The 21,202-nt window shown below is 37.9% G+C and overlaps 1 protein-coding gene across 4 annotated transcripts in view; it reads right to left on the reverse strand.

Annotated features, from left to right (window-relative positions):
* Positions 1–21,202, reverse strand: part of Kcnn2 (potassium calcium-activated channel subfamily N member 2) — a 444,782-nt gene that overhangs the window by 225,564 nt on the left and 198,016 nt on the right. The window contains exon 1 of one of the 4 annotated variants that reach the window (XM_047556191.1): positions 20,440–20,457. The exons of the other annotated variants lie outside the window; for them this stretch is intronic. The gene's annotated coding sequence lies outside the window, so the exon portion shown is untranslated. Of the gene's footprint in view, positions 1–20,439; positions 20,458–21,202 lie in introns of those variants that run through there. 4 annotated transcript variants of the gene reach the window in all.

The following is a 21,202-nucleotide window of genomic DNA, read 5'->3' on the forward strand; positions in this document are numbered from 1 at the left end:
TAAAAGTTTCTTCAAAAGACTATAACCAGAAATTGAAGGGAGGCATGGGGAAAAGTTCCTAATCCTAAGTTCAATAGACCAGTATTCTATAGGGTTTTACTAGCAATACCTTGGGAAAAAAATTAACAATGCTCAAATAATTACAAGGCTATGAGAATTGCTTCTTCTCCCACTTGTCAAAGTAAGTACGACTTTGTATGAAGGACATTTGGCAAATATTGCAATCATTTATTTATTCATCTTAAAAATAGTAACTCTTTAGTATTTTCCATGTCCTAGGCACTAACATTATCAGAGATAAAGCATCAAATAAAATAAAATCAGACTCTCATAGAGCTTACCGCCTAATGGTAGAAATTCAGTAAACATAAATGAATTGTTACATAATCTGATGTCAAGCAAGTTTTAGTTGTTAGAAAAACAATTAAAACCCAAGTAAAAGGACAAAAAGCCATGAATGAGGTGGTATTGTAGGTAAGGTGATCAGAAAAATCACTGTTGAGACAGAGGACAAATGTAACTTGCCCAATTTCACACAGCAGGAAAGTAGCAAGAAAGGTCTTAGGATGGAAGTAGATAGAATTAGAAAACCCAAGCTTCTAGCCACTACGCTATATTGACTGTAAAATGAGACTGACCTTGTAAATCATGTATACACTACAAAAAAGTAGTCTGTAAGAATACTGGGAATACAGGGCTTAGGTTGTGACTCAGTGGTAGAGTGCTTGCCTAGTATGTGTGAGGCACTGAGTTCATCCTCAGCACCATGTTAAAAATAAATAAATAAATAAAATAAAGTTTAAAAAAGAAAACAGGGAGAAAAAAAAAAACGAAGATCAGGTTGATAAGAAAAGAAGAAAGCATAAATGGACATGACATATGACTGAAATTGGAAATTCCTGCTATCATGATGGAGATTAAGCCTCCCTAGGGAGAGGAATCACTCTCATTATCTAAACACTCTGGGGACAGGATTACTTGTGCCTTTGTTTTCTTCTTTGCATTTTTGTTTCAAATTTTTAACAGTTTGTATGATTTTTTTAATAGTGAAACTATTACAAAGTGTTCTTGTGACTGATTTATAAGGTTTAGCAAAGATAAATTAGCCAAATTTCAAATACTGATAGTGAAATATGATATACCACACAAGACAATTTGTGATAATAAGTTAATCCCTAATAATTCCCACAGTGCTTCAGCTTTGTATATATTATATCAACTTTGTTGTGTTAATAGATTAAAATATTAATAAGTAGAGAGAATGCTGATGAGATGCTAAATAAATCAGCACTTACAGTATGTTTGCACATTCATGTCCTGAATGCTGAAATCTGATGTTAACATCAAGGTTCTTATTCCTGTTCTCAACATGTTATATAGTTAAAGCAAACTGTACCAGTTGATTTACTTGAATTTATTAGTAAAAGCATTTCATAATTTCAGAGCTCATATGATTACTTATTATGACCTTTCATGTAACTGGTAATTGCAATAACATTCTTCTACCTCGATAGAAACAAAAAGCTGGCTGCAGAACCAGTCTCTCCAGATCAGATGCTTTTCAAACAGCAGGATCTTTCCAAATATTAGGAAAGTATTAGCTAATTGCTGCTAGATTAGCATGATCTTAAGAACAGCTTGTAGCTAGCTAGCTGGGGGAAAAGCTAGCTACAATTAACCAGAAAAAATAACTTTTGTATATGCCAGTCTGATGATCCTCAATTTTATTTCTTTTCTTTCCATGATCAAATGCGGACATTCCTCTGAATCTTGAATCCAAACTGATTGAATATTAAGCACTATTACTTTCACTGTTGCTACAATAAGACCTGAAAAAAATGTTTTTCCATTATGAACATTTTTTCTTTCTTTTTTTAGCATCTGATGGGCAGATTTTCATTTTGGTGGGGGAGGAAAGACTTTCTTCCAGTAACCCAGATCCTAGCTCTGGGCTTCTGGGGTTGACCTGGGGTTTTATTGAAGGACATACCATGTGGATCTGGAATGACCTGCAACTAGTAGTAGTTATTTGCAAGTCAGATTATCTTAGGAAAGTCTAAAAGTATTTAGCAGGTCTAGAGAGGTCCTGTGATCCTCATACCCCAAAAAGTTAAGAAACACTGGGAGAAACCCTGTGACTTTATCAATCAGTCAGGAAGTGAAGTCTGAGCAAAGAAGTTTAAAGAAATCTCTTCTACCTGTGCTCACACCAGACAAATCCATGTGTTAGTCTGGTAGCAAAGAGTCAGTTAAACATTGGGAAAAGGAACTAGAAAAATTATGTGAAGCTTATATCTGGGCAAGTGCCTTCGGAGAAGCCCATGTAGTTGGCATAAACCTTTGTTTTAGGTGAAATAATAAAGCAATTCAAGATAACCTGACATGAAAAGGAAACTGATCCTTTGAGAGCCATTTTGTGTATTTACACAATATGGCTTCCGATTGCCTGGAGAAACATGGCTTTTATGACACAATGAGACCAATTAAAGGGAAAAGGGTAGTCTGTGTTTACAGGTAGTTGTATCATCTAAAATGAGCTTAAGAAAGGAGCCTATATGTTTTTCAAGGCATTATGGGAAAGCTCATGACTTAAGGGCAAGCCTTGTCAACTGGAAGAGGGTTCCTTATGTGCCAACAAGATGACGAAGAAGTCAGAGGAAGGATGCTTGACTCTCTTTTTATTCTACTCTTGTTGCCTGAGAACCAGAAAAGTCCTTTAGTGCAGTGGTCAATTGTGTTTGTGAGTTGGAATTTCTCACCTTGAGCTCTAAGACAATAGAAATGAAATACACCAGTGTTGTGTAGCTTGGCAGCACCATCACCAAGAACCATCCCATGAGGACTACATGGATTGGTTCTGCCCGCAGAAAAATTACCCTGAAATCTATGTCAGAGTCCAGGCTAGGTTCTAGAGAGTGGCTGCTGCCTCCTAAGTCCCCAGCTCCTCACAGACACTTCTGGGCATGATCTTTGGCATTGGCTCTTTTGGTTCAGGTGCCATTTGCCCAAACTCTTTCCACAGAAAAGCAAAATGAGATGGGTTGCTTTTTTTTCTTAAAGGAGGCTTCATATTAACTGTATAAGTACAAACTTCAGAAATAAAATCTAATGAGGCAGAACATGAGAGACACTATCTTAATTAGCTTTATAGCTTTGCTGCCTGTTGTTTTTATATAAAATGTTGGATAATATTGAGAACAGCGAACTTACACCCAATTCTAGAAATTCTGTACCAAAAGGATAATAGTGATAAAAATGTTTATTGGTAATAAAGACTGATGGCCAAGATCGGAAAGATGAAGGTAGAAAGGCAAGCTAATAATGCGTGATAAATGATTTGGTGCATTGGACTGGACACTTTTCTCAATTCATCAGCACTCTGTTTTCTTCTAATATGGCTTAGACAGTTTGCCAAGAGGAATGAGTTTTGGTGAGTGTTAATGCATACGAGTGTGCCTGTGGGCAATTTAGGCAGACAATGGGGTGATCTTGGAAGCAAGAGGTAGGAAGGTGGGGGAGAGGGGATCAGAAGGAAATGTCATTTGAGGTGGCGTGGCTAACTAGAAGTGAGTGCCTGCAGAAGACATAAAAATCTCCCAGAAAAAAAAAATGGTCATAAATTAAGCCTTTGAAGGAAGACAAAGAAATGCTGATTTCCCACATTAGGAGAAAGTATTTAAATCTAACTGAAAACTTATGCATCTAGACTCAAGTACCTGAATTAGCTACAATTTACCAAACTTAATTAAATTTATCTTTTTGTAAATATTAACAGAACATGAAATTCCTTTTCCTCTGCAAGGGAAAATGCCTGAATCACTATTTAGGGAATATTGCTTCCTTAGGAAAAACAAAACGTTTTTTAATCTAAAAGGACAAAGGGGACTCAACAATGAAACAAAATAAGACCTGTTCTCTGCTTCATTAGGCAAAATTATATTAAAAGACACCACAATATAGATTAATGAGGACTGGATTCCGAATACATTCTAATTCAAAACTCAAGGTCAACCACTACCTTTCTGTGACCCTGGTCCCCTGATAATTGCAATTATTTTTTCTTTGATGTATATGTGACCTCATCTACTACACACTGGTATCAAAAATATTGTCCTTACCAAGGGTGGTTTGATGAGCGGGAGGAGGTGCTCAGGTTATAAAGAATGGGTACAGGTAGCAAATAGACCCAGAGATGCTTTCGGGGATGCTTCCTAGGGAAACTACATTAAGAAAGAAAGGGGCCAAGTGTTCATGAAGCATCAGTCAGTAACCAGATGGAACCAGAAGACAGGTTAATAGGATATGGAATTCTTGCATTATCTTAAGAATACAGTGTGAGAATGTATAAGGCACCTTAGGAAAAAAAACAGATTTCTACTGAAGAGGGGGTGCTGGTGGGAATTGAGTGGAATATACTGGTTTCATACATTTGATGGGAATCAGTTAGCAAACTCTTGTGGCACTACAGTATGTCTCCCCTTGACTGGGTTCCCACAGAAGACACTGATGTACTATGTGTCATGGCTCAAGTTTTTGTATATCAGTCTTAGAGGTTTCTCCTGTGGCATCGAGCAGTAAGTGTGTCTGGGGAAGGAATTGACAGGAATAACGCAGAACAAGAAGTACTTGCAGAAGCAGGGTTGCCTGAGCATGAGTCTGTTCTGGTTCAAAAAGGAACAGATGACCTTTTAACAAGATAGTTCTGGCAATTTGTAGACAGAGGATGGAGAGTAGTAACTGATCATCTAATTCTGATTTTCCCAGGGAGCTTGTTCTGACAAATATATCTTCATTTTTCCTTGTTCTATCAGGTCCTCTAAACAGGTGCTCTTTGCCCACAAATCCTTCATTGGTTGGGTCTAAGACCCACAACACCATCAGATAAGGTATCTAAGAGAGCATTCCACAGAAGACACTTGAGGTTACACTGTCCACACACCCACCACTAATCAGGCATGGCTACAGAATTCTGGAAAAGTAACTGGTGTGAACTGAGATGTGCAGGAGCTGCACAAAGCTTACTACTGATCCAAGACTTAGAACAAAATAGAGTAGAAAACATCTCTATAACTTTCATGTTGCTTTCAAAAGAATAACATTTTGAATATTAGGTTAAAATACACGATTAAAATTTACTTTTCAAAGTGTATACAGCCTGCCATTTGCAACTTCTACTTTATTTTATAAGTTTATGGAAGTGCTTGAACCTAGGACCTTGCAATATGTTAGGCAGGCTCTCTATCTCTGAACTTCAGTCCAGACCCTTAAAATTTCATTTTTAAAGTGTGACTACAAGAAAATCCAAATTTTCACATGTTGTTTGCGTTCATGACTCACCCTATATTTCTAGTGGACAAGGTGCTACTCTAGAGGCACCAAAAAACATGTCCTTCTTATAGTGAGATCAGTCACATCTTTTCCAATTCCTTCAGGACAGATACAACATGGTTTGCCTGGTTTAAATCTTTCCTGGGGCTTGGTAGGGAGTAGAGCATAGATTAAGTAGTCAACAAACACCAGCACTAATTGCCTCAAAACTGTGGAACATGTGTGATGGTTAATTTTGTATCAACTGATCTGGGCTGATGGATGCTCAGACATTTGGCCAAAAATTATTCTGGGTGTGTCTTTGAGGGTGTTTTTGGAGAAGATTTGCATTTTAATCAGTAGATGAATAAAGAAGATTGCTTTCTCTAATGTAGGTAGAAACTCATCCCTTCATTTGAAAACCAGAAAAGGCAAAATCTGGGTAAGTGGGAACTCCTTCAGCCTACTGAGGTGGAGCAATGGCTCTTTTTCCTATTTTGGATCCAGATTGAAATACTGGTTCTTCTTGGTTCTTAAACCTGCCAGTATTCAGACTGGACTTTATATCGTTAGCTTTCTCTGGTTTCCAGCTTGTTGACTGCAAATCTTAGGACTCCTCACCCGCCAAATGACCTGAGTTCATTTCTTATAATAAGTGTCCTTATACGCATACACACAGTCATGTGTCACAAAGATAGGGATATCTTCTGAGAAATGCATCATTGGCGAGTCTATGATTTGATGATTACATATTCACTGTGAGAATCTCACAGGGTATATTTACACACACCTACACGGTCTAGGTCAATCATTCAATGTGGCTCTTGATGCAGTTAAGAGTCATAGTAAATGTGAGGTAGACAAAGCTGCAGCCTGCATAATATGGTGTAACGTTTAAGTGTAAACTTATTTTTTATAAACAGGCATACACTCTAAAATAATGGTAAAAATTATAGTAAATACATAAACCATTAGCAAGCACTTATTATCATTATCTTGTATTGTGCCATAGTTGTATGTGCTCTATTTTTCTGTGATTGGCAGTGAGGTAGGTCTGTTTGTACCAGTATGCCACATTGCACTACAGTCTTATGATGGTTACTGTGTCCCTAAGCAGTAGGAATTTTCAGTTTAATTATAATCTTTTAAAATATTTATTTTTAATGGACCTATCATATTTGTACTTATCTATGACATACAGTATAATTCAATACATATATATTATATGTAATGATCAAATCAGATTAATTAGTATTTCCATTACAATCTTGTGGGACTAGTGTCATATATTGGTCTGTCACTAAAATGTCACTATATGCCACAGGAATATAAATATATCCTATTAGTGATTTTTTTCTCTGGGAAATATGATTTATACAACATGTATAAATTAATTACTTTTGTAATAGAATCTTCCACAATCTCAAAATTTCAAAAGTTAGTGAATAAGAGTTCAGTTGTCTGAAAATATTCAACAAATGACTCTAAGATGGGTTAGACTCTAACATGGTGATATTCTAAATCTCAATTTGCCATTGTAAAAATACTATCTCCCTCATGAGGATATTGTGCAAGATACAGGAGATGATGCCTAAGATAGTGCTTGGTCCCTATCAATTTCTACTTGAAAGTCACTTAGTCCTGTCTTGTTTCTCATGCAATAAAACTAGTAACCAAATGTAGACACAACTGAGATACAGTCTCATTAAATAACTCATATGATGAGTTAGGCTTTCAAGCAGTAGGCAAAATTCATCTTACATGCTTATATGTCTGAGGGCACTTGAACCTTTCATTATCAGGTCAGCACAGTTTTAATGACTGGAGGCAAGGTCATGCAAACTACAGAGCAAAAAAACAGTTGGGGTTCTATCAGGGCGGGCTGCCCAAGGGTGGCATTTATGTGACAGGACTCATACATGATAAGGCTAGCAGCTCCCAATTCCAAGCCTACGGGGCTCTTTCTATGTTGTTTAGGATGTCAACTCTTTGCAGTGTGAAAGCTGTTAAATCTGCAATGTTCTAAATGATCATTAGAGTATTTTCTCCAACTTTGGCAGGAGAACTGTGACAATGAGGACAGAGATATGCTGACACCGGAGAAGGAATTCCACTTTGCTGTCAACAGGCAAGAAGTTACCTCCCTCTTTTCTTGTTGCTTTTATTCAACAGCTTGTAGTTTTCTGACAAATATACTATGTCTTTCTAATTTATATTTTATGAAATTCTGCTCTAAATAAAAGAGATGAGTTGATTTCAGTAGTTTACCTGAGGTTTCCCACTTGTACAAACTGAGTGCCATGAAAAGGAAAGTCAGGAAGTCCTGTGATTACAGATCATGAAAGGACAACAATGAAAGCACAAATTGCAATTCACCCACAGAAAAAGTCATGGAAATGAGTATTATTAATGATCATGTCTCAAGTCTGAAGAAAATGCATGCGGTTATTGAAATGATGAAAAGGATGGAAAACTGGACGCTCTTGGGCAAAGGATGAACTGTTTCCAACTATAAAGACAGAATGGATCATTAAGGCATCTTTAGCTGGGAGCTTAAAATAATCACCTAATTGGAGGGATGTTTTCTTCTTCATAAATCAGGTTCACATACGCTTCCTCATTAGACTGCACCATGCAGCTGTGTGATGGGGAGAGTCCTCACCATGCCCTTGACAGAGCAGAGGCTGGGAGAGCCTGCCCAGCTTGCTTTTGGGTTAGCTCAACATGAACTAGGGCTGGAAGGATCTAGCTGAGCATTCTCCTAGATCTTCATACCTTGGGCACTATTTAGATGTGGTCCTTTTGCTGAGGAGAAGGCTCCCTGAACTTTCCAACTCCTTTTTAAGAAGTGTGTGTGTGGGGGGGGGGGATGTACACAACCTCGGTCTGTAAAGCTGGCTGTTTTATTGTTTAATCACTTACTATTTTAGTAAAGGGAGGGTTTTTCATATGAGATAAAGCTTGAGGACCAAATTTACTTTATTTTATACACAAAGATTTTAGAACTAGAAATTGTTAGAGTCATTTTCCTAGGAGAGGGACAGGCTTGACCTTAAATCATACCAGCCATTGAGGAAGAGCCAGGTCAGAAGGGAGTTAAGGAAGAGACTGGGGAGAAGGTGGTAAAACAATCCACAGGGCCAAGGGAGAGAAAGCTCTTTGTCATACATTAAATAATTTGACTGATTGTCTAACATGTGTTACACATTTTTAAATCACAGGAACACAAGCAACTGCCTCTCTTATCTCAGTTCCAGGAGGTGCAAGGGTTACTCACTGTTTAGGCGAGACCACGGGCCTAACTTCAGGTTACTTCTCAGAACACTGAATTCCTCTCAGGTTTGAGCAAGATGGATGCCTGCCCATATCCGCCCCCCCATAAACAACCCTCACCCACCAGCAAAAAAACAAAACATTTTCCTCTTTTCCTCTTCCTACTCATATGCTTACCAAGTGTCAGGGCAGACCATAAAGAGAGAAAAGTGAGGGGGTGGGTAAGTTTGGACACAGCTATCCAAGTCTAAAGACTTTCAAAGCATTTTCATTAAACTTTGCATTAGGGGATATCACAGGATCATAACATTCTGGTATTATGGGGAAACTTGGAAATTATCTAGGCCAATTCCCCTCTCTAAAGATATGAAGACTGAAGCCCAGAAATGTCAAATGATTTTCCCCAGGTCACAGAGCTGGTTGGTAATTAAGTTGCAAGGAGGATCCAGACATTCTTTTTTCCATCACAACAAGCTTTTTGTCTATGGAAGTCATGGTTAAGGATGACCCTGAAATTACTGATCTGTTAGTTTTTAAAAATATGAGTTACAGTTAGTATACTAAGTAGTTCTCAGGCCCTACAGAGTTTACTTTTAAATCGACCTCATGAAGAAGTTATTATTATTACAGTGGTTTTATGTATAGGGAAACTGCAGCACCCTTGAACAAATTTCTAAGATCATTCAGCTCAGCAAAACCAAAAGCTGGGATCCACTCCCAGGCAGTTTGGTCCAGGAACCCACATTCTTATCCACTCTGCTTAATTGACTGTCTTAAAAATGTTGTTAAGGTTTATATAAGCCTTGGTAGTTTTATAACATTTTTGAATTTTAAATGCAATTCGCATTAATGATCAAAGTATTAATTTGCCAAATGTCTGATCTACAGATATATTTCTCCATTTGAAGAGTCTGGGATTTAAAACTTACACTTTATTAAGATCAACTATGACAAAAACAAGTTAATGGAAGGAGGCTGCTTTCTTGAACAGATAAGTTCTAAAAATATTGCAATGAGAAATGTCTGGTTCAGGAAAACTGGATTTGTATAGGAATGAAGTCAAACTGGAAAATATAGACTGGCTTAATAAGCAAGTTGTGGACGCTAGGAAGTTATAAATTGAGACATAAATCTCCTTAGGTTTGGGGTATATATTGCTCAAGCCATAAACTGAAATTTCTTTTAATAAAGTTCATGTCACCATGAGGATTTAAATGTATGCACAGCAATACACAGACAGTACTCTGTGCCCATTTTGAACTAGCCTTTTCTAATCTTCCCAGGTAAGGTTTCTAGATGGGCCAGTTTATCAGTGGCCAACCACAGCAATCAGCACCATATACCTCACTCTTCCTAGGCCTCTCTTTAATGGAAACTGTGATGTCTTGTCAGGCCCCATGGAAAGGTGCCAGGATTCAAGGATGGCATTCTCTGATTGATGTGAGGTTGTTGAGCACTTCCTGTGAAATAAGCTAATTTCCCACATACAATAATCAGACTCAGTAAACGTAGATAGCTTCTTATAAAACATAGGCAGACTTACCTGCTTGCTTACCCACAACCTCATGATTTGTAGTAAACTACAGTGAAAACAACTCTCAGAGAAAATTCTACAAGTACCAACATTTCTTAGGTGGTGGGTACAAATATTCAATTTTTTTTTTCCCATCAATGTGGGAGGTCCTGGTCCTCTGCCTTTTGGAGCACTTTGATTAGTAGTTTGTTCAGGGACAATACTTTTTTTTAATAAGAGCACAATAGTTATACATAGTAATTGGGTTCATTTGGACAAAATCATACATGCCTGGAATTTGATTTATTCCATTTCAGTTCTGGTTCCCTCCCCTTCCCCTCTTCTCTTTCCCCCTATTCTTCCTCTACTGGATTTACCTTCCTTCCTCAGTGACAATAATCTGATGGTGAAATCAGTCTTCCTTCTCAGAGTCACCTGCCTAGGAATGAGTGGCAGTAAGAATAGGACAAAACTGAGGTGCACATCTGGGATACTATGTGAATCTACAGGTTTACTGGATGCATCATTCAGGAAAGGATGGATATTTGAGATCCTTGCTTTCATCTAAAAGGATGGAGGGGCTTGTGCAATCTTCCTAGTCAAATGAATATCTTGAACACTACTTGCTTCATCAATGAAAATGTATTTCTCTGCTGCCATTTAGTGATATTGGAATTATAGATAATGGTTCCAATAGAGATACAATAGAGATCTCTGGATTTTGGATTCCTAAATGGGTACTTCAAGTATGAACAAAACACCTGAGAAGGTGTTATTAACTTATACAGCATATATTTATCATGTGTTCATACTGAAGTGTTTAACAGTAGATCATAGATAATATAACCATGTTGGAAAAATCGCTGATCCAGCGTACTGCAGTAGTTGTAGTCTTATGCCACATGGTCTGGAAATAGGCTCCCTCTGTCTCTCTCTTCTTTCTGCTCCCCAGCCTCACCTGGTAAGGTTCAGAGCAGATTTCTGGCTTGCTTTAGTTCATGCAAACATCATAAACAGAGGAAGGTGGGAGGACTGCCAGTTTTCCATTTGCAAACAAAAGCCACCTGTATCTAAGGGAGCACTTAGCTATAAGAGGAGACTTCTGGCTGTAAGACAAAGGCAAATCAAACAAAGGAGGGAAAGAGATACCTCTAAATTGTTCTCAGGAGATAGGGAGCTAAAAGCATCAGAACAGAGTTCTTTTCCTCTATTCATTCATTCTACAAAACATTTACTCATATTCTACTATGTTCCAGGTCCTGTGCTAAGTGCTGGGATACAGCAGAGAACAAGATATGCAAAGTCTTCGTTCTCATAGATGTTACAGTGCAGTGAGAAAGGCAGTGCTTACACATATGAGTTTATGTACACACAAAAAACTGTAGCTACTGATTAGCAGCGTAATTTGAGATTTGACTGACAGGAAGAGGTAAAACTATGAAAAAAATATGGTGACCATTTCAGAAAAAAGAAATGAAATAAAGCCAATAAGGCTGAGTTATAGGCTGTTTAAGGATGAGGTTAAAGAGGTTTCTACTTTAGAGACCAGGGGAAGGCCCTGTGACATGAAGTGGTAAGCAAGGGAGTGAGATGGTCTGACTGACTTTTCAGGAAGCTCACTCCACATGTTGTGTGGAGACTAGACAATTGTAGGTCTAGAGGAATGAGACAGCCAGGACCTATTGCAGAGTTTAGATAAAAGATGGTCACAACTTGAGCAGGGTGTTGGAAGTAAAGATGGTGTAGGGGCGATATATTTAGGATGAGGTTTGAAGTAGAAAACACTTGCTGATGAGATGAATGCGGGATGGGAGGGTGAAAGATGAAATGAGGATGATCTCTAAGTAATTTATCTTCCTTTTTCCTCTCCTAAACCTTTGAACAACTATTGAATCATGGAGCTGGAGGCCAACTTCAGCTCAGATACTACAACCTTCTAATTAATATGTACCCTTGTGAAACAGATTCCATTTGAAATTAAGGGCAACTTTCAGAAAACTTGCTTTTGTGCATTCAGTTATTTCCTCATACTGAGAGTAAAGACTGAGGGCTGCCACTTCCCCAGCCTAAAGGGTGGCAGGGAACCTGAGACTGGCATGTTTCTGAGTAACACAGCCTAACTAAATTGACATGTTTATTTCCTGCCTTTTTTCTCACTCTGCCTCTCTTCTAAAATCTTTTCACATCCCTAATTCCTCTAAAGATGGAGATTTGATATAGAAAATGTCTTCTCTATCTTCCTCAAAGCTGGCTTTGAATAGACATTTTCCCTGTCAATTTGATTCCTAAATATTTAAGCCATTCCCTCCTGTAAGAATCCTGGCCATTGGATGCTCCCTTATAATCTCTATCACCTCTGCCCTGAAGGCTAAAAACACTGCAAACCACCTCCAATCTCCCCTTTTTGCAACCTCTTTCCCATGGTGGTCATCATTCCAGAGTAAAAACCTGACCATCACACAGTGGCTTCTCTCTGCCTGCAAGACAACATCCAGATTCTTGTAGCTGTAGACAAGGTCTTTCCTGATCTGACCCCTGTCCTTCTCTGTTTCTGTCATCTTTTATCATGTGCTTCTCTCTGACCCCTCCTCTCCACATCTTCCACTAACACCCTCTGGAGTTCTTTGGAATTCTCAGAACCCATCATGCTCTCCCTACATGACTGTCTAACTTAGAAAACCCTCCTCAGTCTCTCATCCATCTGGAACATTCTTCTATTTAGGAGTCAAAAAAGACTCCTCATACCCTGCCTTCTTCAGTCGGACTTTAGCTGTCACTGTACCTTGTCTATACTTGAGCATTGCATGGCACTTGTAAGGTTTTGTTCACATCACTTCTCCCTCTTTAGATTATAAACTCCTCGAGGGAAGGCACCTGAAGTTTTCCTCATAGTATACCATGTGCTTTTCAAAAAAACTGGAACATATCAAATGATAATAAATAGGAACTGTTCAATTAAATGAACAACCTATATATTATTTCCATCAAGCAATCCTTGAGCCTCTGCATAAATCTTTACTGACTGCAAATTCAGTGCCTCTCACACACATCTTCCATTTTTTGTCCATCTCTCTTTGTCCCCTAAGCCTAGACCCTCTTCAATTCTCTATTGTCTCACATATTTATTATATTCCATAATTAAAGGTGTCAAGGAACTAGATAGGAACTTCTGCTTTCCTGATATTACATTCTAATGTGAAGGAGAAATAGAGAACAAGAAATAAAGAAATTAAGAGTAGCAAGTGTTATGAGAAAATTATACAGGAAAAAATTGATAAAGACAAAAGAGTTATTTCACTGGGTGGTCAGGGAATGCCTCTCTGAGGGGGTAACATTTAAATTGACAGTTGAGTGATTTAGTAAAAAAATAAAAAATAAAAAAAGAATCAGTCTTGGGAAGATTTGGGCAGAAGAATTCCAGACTGAATGAACACTTATTTCTGAAGCAGACTGATTTGGGGTCCCCTCTAAAATTTCCTTATGGTGAGAGTAAAGGATGATTGGGCTACAATCCCCTGAGCCTGCATTAGGGATGAATGGTAGGACCCTGAACATGGAGGACATCAATGAAGCTGAGAATGGAGACTGCCCCTCCTCTGGCCTGTCCAACACAGGCTAACTCAATCTGCAGATGCATATTTTCTTACACTTTGCTGTATCTTCTCTTTTAGAAGTCATCATTGTCCCGACAGCCTTCTCAGATGACATTTTTGAAACGGTATATTTCTTCTACCATCCTTCAAAGCTGGCTTTGAAGAAAACCTATTTTTCCTACCAATTTAACTTTGAATATTTCTGGGGCAGGAGTGATGGAGCCTAGCCTCTTCCTCTGGATAGAGAATCCCGAGCCAAGGAGAGTGGGAGAAGGTAGGCACAGAACTGTGGGCAAAGCTGGATCACACAGAGGGCTGAAGACATGATCTGGAGTCTGGATTTTAAGTACAACGGGATGCAACTGGAGGACTGTCATGGGAAAGTGACATGGACTGAATTACACATAAAAAGGCACTTTAGCTACTGTGAAGAGACTGCATTATAAGAAAGCAAAAAGTAGTAGTACTGCAGACAAAAGTGAAATTGAATGCATTCTAATATTTTCTGGAGGTGGAACCATATTAACAGAGGTGAAGAAGTTTGGGAGGAGTCTTTCATATAGAAGAGTCATCTGACTACAAACCCTATATAAGTTGCAATGTAATCTCCCACTCGCCCTGGTAGCCTTCCTTGATTAGATATCCAAAATTATTTACTTCCTCAGACTAGGCAATGTTCTTCTGTTATGTAGCCATAACCATAGTAGCTCTTCTGGAAGCCACAGGATCCAGTGAATGCCTAGTAAACTCTTAGTCACATATAGAATATTCTATACTTGTGGTATTGATTTATTAAAGCTAAGAATAGGACTTCACTTTTACCTCCATTAAATTCTTCTCATTGAATTCATTCCATCTCCCAGGGGCTCTTTCTGCTCCCTTCCTCTTCTCATTTTTTCTTTCCCCTTTCCATCCATACCCAAAGTTTCTATGTTTAAATTAACCATTGAATTCATTAAACAGCAACAGGCCCAGAGGGGCAGCAATGGTTCAAAGTAGGACTGAGGATTCTGAAGACAGAGGAAAACCAAGCCATTTAGATTTACAATTTGAAAACAGAAAGGGTTCTCCTTGACCTGGCTCTTGGTGAATTAGAGTACTTCTGCATTTTGAAGGTTCTTTTGAATATCAATTCTCCTCTTTCATCTAGGGAGTTATCGTAAGGAAATCATGGATGTGCTAATGGGAAACATAATAAGTCTAAAGAGTGTGAAAAAATATGTTTGGAATTTGCTACAGGTACTTCCCAATTATGATCAGGTAGCTTTGATTTCTATGAGCACAGAATCATGGAAGTGATCCTTAGACCAGCGTGTCTGAGACCTATGTCACAGAGCAGCCTGCCAGATCTTCCTGTCATTCTTTTTTTTGGGGGGTGGGGGGTACCAGGGATTGAACTCAGGGGCACTTGACCACTGAGCCACATCCCCAGCCCTATTTTGTAATTTATTTAGAGACAGAGTCTCACTGAGGTGCTTAGCACCTTGCTTTTGCTGAGGCTGGCTTTGAATTCTCTATCTTCCTGCCTCAGCCTCCCGATCCACTGGGATTACAGGCATGTGCCACTGTGCCCAGCTTGCTGTCACTCTTGAGGCCTTAGCACTCCCAATAGTTGTCTGCCTCCCTTCTAGAATCTGTCTATACAGGAAAAAGATCTTTAAATACCACCCATCCCTGGCAGTTCTTCAGCAGATCCCTCCATCTCTTCCTCTTCAACTCTACCATCCCTCTCCCTCACCCCATCTTCCTAACCAAACAAAAAGGGACCAGGCAAACTTAAAGCAGTTTGCCCTACATACAGCTCTGTCATTTAGCAAGCAAACTTTTTTTTTTTTAAGTTGTAGATAGACACTCTTCCTTTTCCCTTTTCCTTTCCCTTCCCCTCCCTCCCTTCCTCCCTCCCTCCCTTCCTTCCTTCCTTGGTACAAGGATCGAACCCAGTGCCTCATAGGTGCGAGGCAAGTGCTCTGCCACTGAGTTTTTTAAGTTTCAGGCCAATGAGTTCTTATTGAATTATCAGAGTTCCAACTTTCCTAAATTTATCAGATTACCTAAGGTTTGTCTCCATTAAAGTTAAGCCTACAGATAGTTACTGTGTAGCAAAAGTTTGTACCCAATGCCATTTTCTAGTTCACTGACAACATTTTCAGTTTTCTCCAGGTAAATGAAAAGATTTTCATTTAATCTTTTTAAATGCTACAGTTTTAGAAGATTAGGGGGTTTAAGGATGAATATAAGCAATATTCTTATAGGGCAGAAAAAAGTTGTGTTAAGGCCTGAATATGATAAAGAAAAGGCTTGATCCAAGTGCTACATTAAAATACAGGAAAGAACACTATAAGGATTTTTTTTCTGAAATATTTACTGTGATAACATCTTTGCAAGCCCCATTTTGCCAACAGTGGGGACGGCATCAGTTCAACTACTGTGCTAAACCAGAGTTTTTGAAGAAGAACTTTCTGCAGAAATTAGATGACCCAGAGAGTGTCTTTTAAATGTGTCTGCCTGGATATCAGTTTCAAAGAAATGAAAACTATTTGTTATTACAGATAAGTTGATATCTGCTTCCTATCTCAAGAAAAAAGTATGTCTATGTCTACCCTTTGGACATATAGGATTAAGACAATGCACTTTAGAAGATTTTTATCCCTTCAAGTAGAAACATTTAAATGTCTTTTATAAAACATTTTGCTAATTCAAAAACACAAAGAATAGACAGAAATGCTGAGTATATAAAGAATAGGCAGAAATGCTGAGTATATTGTCACATTTTCTAGCTTTTTTGTACTTTTCATTAAGACAGAGCCTCTCCTAAATAGTCTATAGCAAAACATTAAATTTCCATGGTTTAATTTCTCTTCCAAAAGTGATTTTTGGTCAGTAAATCTCAGAATAAAAGGCCTATAAACTTCATTAAGTGAAAAATATGTGAACTGTCAAGTTTCTCTGCTAAACATCTTTAGCCCTTTCTTAATGGCCATGTTGATGAAGTACACTTGGCACGCATCTGTTGATGAAATGAAGGTCTTTACCACAAAATGCAAACAAGATTCACAGAGTAATTGCATTATAGAGACCCAATAAAGATTTAACAAGCATCCAACAATCTAATACAACCATGAAAACTCTGTCTGAAAATAAATAAAATATTAATAACCTACAAATAGCTGTGGTACAATTAGGGTAGAAATGGAATAATTGTAATATGAAGAGACAATAATGAAAATGAGGAGAGATTTCCTCCTTCTTAAAGTATCATTTCCAAGCACTCCCAACAAATGAGGAAAAAAATAATACCATCAACGCTTAATTCTGGGAGCTTTATGTGAATACGCCTGATAAAAAGTCTCTTACTTCCCTGTTGTGCTTCTTTCCTCTGGTCCCACTCTGCCCAGGTAGTAAGTGACCCTCAGTCTCACTGTGGACTTCCCCATGTGCTCTGCTCTTCCCAGCTGACATACATTCCCATTAGGTAAGTTCCCCTCCCTTCAAATTATTAATTGCAGACCTTTCTTACTCAGGGTTTGAGGGCTCTAGGAAAATTATCTCAGTCCACTGCCTTAATACCTTGGACAGGATAGAAGGCAGTCACCAGATTTTGCTCAGCAAAATCAACAACCACACCTTTACTTTCATCTATGAGCAAAAATCAAAAGTGTCTGGTTGAATGCTTTAGATGTGCAGAAAGACTATTTAAGAATGACCTCCTAGAAAGAAGGAGAGCTCTTTGGGATGAAAGCAGTTTCTACCAAGACAGGGGAAAGACTGTGCTATTTCTAAGAGAGGTGTGTGACAGACAAGCTGCTTGCTGAAGTGGTGGAACAGGTCAGGGACAAGTCAGCCAGACTGACAGCTCTGACTGCAGGCTTCTCTTTTCAGTTTTAGTTCTCTGTGTGTAGCTGACCACACATGCCCTCTCATCATCTCCCTGTCTGTCTGTCTGTCTCTTTCTCTCTCACATGCACACACACAATACGTAGAGTGCCCTGAAAACATCAAATGTTTTCAGAATGAGTTTGTTCTGTCTATGAAAGCTCATTACCTCGAATGTTAATATCCAAAAATTACTGATTTGGGTTGTTCAGTTCTGCTCTTCTCTCATAGCTAAGTAGAAATGAAATTGTCAAATCTGATACAACTAATGGACTTACTGCCCTTTCCCCCTCCATTGTGGGGTCCCTGTAATACAATGTTGTTTGCTGTTGAGAAAGGAAACAGGGAGAGGATATATATAAATGCAAATTCTGAACCACCTATCCTTAACATCTGGAATGTGTTAGGTATCTCTTCCTCAGTGAAGTTCCCTTATTGCCTCAGCTGTGAGAAAACTCAGGAAGAAATTCTGCCATTCCAAGCTTCATTTCATCTAAGGGATCCTTTCATATCTATTTCTCTTCATTCTATTATGTTACTATATTTTTATTGTCTTGATTTCTCTTGATAATTCAATTTAGAAGTAGATTGGGTACAAAGAAATAAATGGCAATAGAAACATTTCAAAGTATTCTAAGGAACAGAAAAAAACATATAAACAGCAAATAATCTATTTTCCAATACTATTCTATTTCTCTAGTTACAGATAAGAAAGTAAACTCAAAATTAAGAAGAAGCAAAGAAACTATACTTTTTCAGGTAAAAACAAAGCAACTAAGTAAGCACAATTTATTGTGAGAAAATACAAAATATAACAGTTCTAGGGGCATGCATAGTGCAGTTCTTTTTCTTAAAGAATTTACCAAATGTTATCTAAGGAAAGACTCAATGAAATCATTTGTTCCATGAAACATGTAGAAAAAACCAAATAACAACTATAATAACCCTAACAATAAAGATAACTAGCATTTGATCAGTATTATTCTGCCATATAACTACACTCCATATTTTCCTAAAACAATTCTGTAAGGTAGGAATTGCTATTCTTATTTCACAAATTTGTAAACTGAGACTCAGAGAAGTTAAGTAACTTGTTCAAAATTATACATTTAATAAATAGCATAGTAAGAGTCAAGCCAAGCTCTATTTCATAAACCTTTGAATATTCAATTAAGTGAGTGATTTCCCACCAGTCTAGAACAATCAAATGCTCAGAAAGGCTAAACAGGCAGTCAAAGTAGGACGAACGGACTGGTTTTAATGGCAGTTGGCACCACAATTAGCATTGCAGAAAGTGCTATGGCAAACTGGAGAGTCCTTGTATCCCTTTTACGAAGGTTCAGTGCCATTCAGCTCTAAGTGGTTTCTCCCATGACGCAATGTGGAACTGTTATTACAGAAGCTTTCAATCATCCTGGGAATCCAAAAGTCCCTATTTTTATGGAAACCATGCTGCTTTTAAATATTGGCATAAATGTGGCTTGCCAATCAAACTGCATCAGCAACCTGTACACCATCCGGTCTAGACATGTTCTTAAAACATAAGTGTCAACTGTGCTTTGATCTCACTGTTAGGCAATCACAATCTACACAGCACCATGGGTGGGCGATGAATGGCTGGAGAGAAATATTAAACTCCTTTCAATTAGAACCAGGCTCAGACTTAGGCAGTAGAAATAACTCAGTCAGAACAAGTGATTCTTAGTGCGGCCTAAAATAGACAATGGCATGGCTCATGCTGGATTCTGCTTATGTGTTTCACAGACACTTGCTTGCATTCCTTCAGGGGCCATAGACTTCATTATATCATTTATAGGATCCAATTACTAGCCGTCTCCTGGATGCCATTTTCATCAAACTTACTGAGATGTGCCCTGTGCACTCTACCTTTTCATATTATCAGCTGACATTTCCATCCAAGTGCTGGAAATGTCTCTAATTTTGTTCTGACACATCAAAGCAGATACTGCAGACTTTCATTTCCAAATTTCTGGTTGCAGAGAACCTTTGAAAATGAGCTCAACACTAGGCAAGTGCTCTTTCTGCTTCTCAGTAATAGGGACACTCTCAATTCTCCTGAGACCCTAAATGGGTAGGCTTAGAAATCCAACAAGAGTCCCATCACAAGGAAGAAGCTCTGCCAAGTTCCCCACAATCTTAAATGCACACCTGTAGGATAACTAAGAACCATTCTAACTTTGGGCACAGGCATCAGTCATACAAGATTATAGTTCGTTTATAATATAATGTTCCTGGCACTAAAGGTGTCTCCAAAATGCTCAAACTAGACTTGATATTTTCTATCTCTATATAAGACTACAGAAAAAAATATATATCCATACTGTCATTAGAAGATTTTTTTCTGGTTTCCTAGACTTTTAGCTGGATCTTATTAGGAATATCTGCTTTTAATTTTGCTTGTAAGTTGGGCCTACACATCACATATTCAAAAAATCTACCACCCTTGTATCAAAATATTCCAAAAAAATTGTGTTTGTATTGAACATGTACAAACTTGCTTTCTTATTATTATTGCCTAACAATATGGCATACAATTATTTACATAACATTTGCATTGTTTTAGATATTTTAAGTGATCTAGAGATGATTTAAAGTATACAAGAGGATGCGCATATGTAAGTATTATGCTTTTTTATATAAAGTATTGAGCATCTGTGAACTTTGGTATCCACAGAAGTGTCAGAACCAATCCCCAGTAGATATGGTTGGACAACTGCATAGCTCAATGGAAAATACAAGGAGGCAGACAAGACTGTCTCACATAATGAGAACACTAGGTATACAGCAAGTCACCAAGATACTAAGCCATTCCCATAACACTAAAGATGGGGTCCCAAATTTCAGCATTTGTATTCTTACCTGCAAATCTGCTGCTCTTCATATTCAGATTAATTTTTTTTTTGCAGGAAATCAGCTTTGCATACCTCTTGCTGAAAAACAAAATAAATGCCTCCCATTCATTTTTTATGCTAGAATTTTTTAAAAATCCCTTTTTAAGTTTTTATATATTTAGTCTAACTCCAATTTATGCCTAATTTGAATAGCTGCATCTATTTTTGCCTATTTTAATTTATTAAAATATTGTCAGTGAAAATTTCCTTCTAGAAACCTGAGAACTTTTGAGATACCATATTTTTGTCCTCCAAAATATGGTCCATGGAGCTTTAAGTAATGTCTTTAAAAAAAAAAGAAAAGAAAAGAAACATGGTTCACCTTCATGACTTAGGAATCATTAGAACTAACAGAATGCCTTGTTATTTGATTTTGATTGTCTATACCCTCCACGTGCTTTATTTTATGCAGACATCTTATTTCTGTAGCATTTTGCCCCTGAAAATTTCCTACTGATTTAAATCTTAATGGGATAGGATGGTGACATCCTGTTCTAAGGTGACCATACACTGAAGTTTTCACAAGGAGAATCCTGGTTTTACCTGTTGTCCTGGTATAATTGTCGAGTGCCCCTTTCACAACCAGAACTGTTCCAGGTTGATTCATTAAATGATTACCGTATGTTATGACTCTCTTCTTCAGAGTACTCTGTAACTTACAGGTTAATAGGAGCAACTTAAATGAATTTGCTAATCATATTCTCCTTATAATAGAAGTGACCCAGCAAAAT

This window comes from Sciurus carolinensis, chromosome 6 (genome assembly GCF_902686445.1).
Source record: "Sciurus carolinensis chromosome 6, mSciCar1.2, whole genome shotgun sequence".
NCBI classification, from domain to species: Eukaryota; Metazoa; Chordata; class Mammalia; order Rodentia; family Sciuridae; genus Sciurus; species Sciurus carolinensis.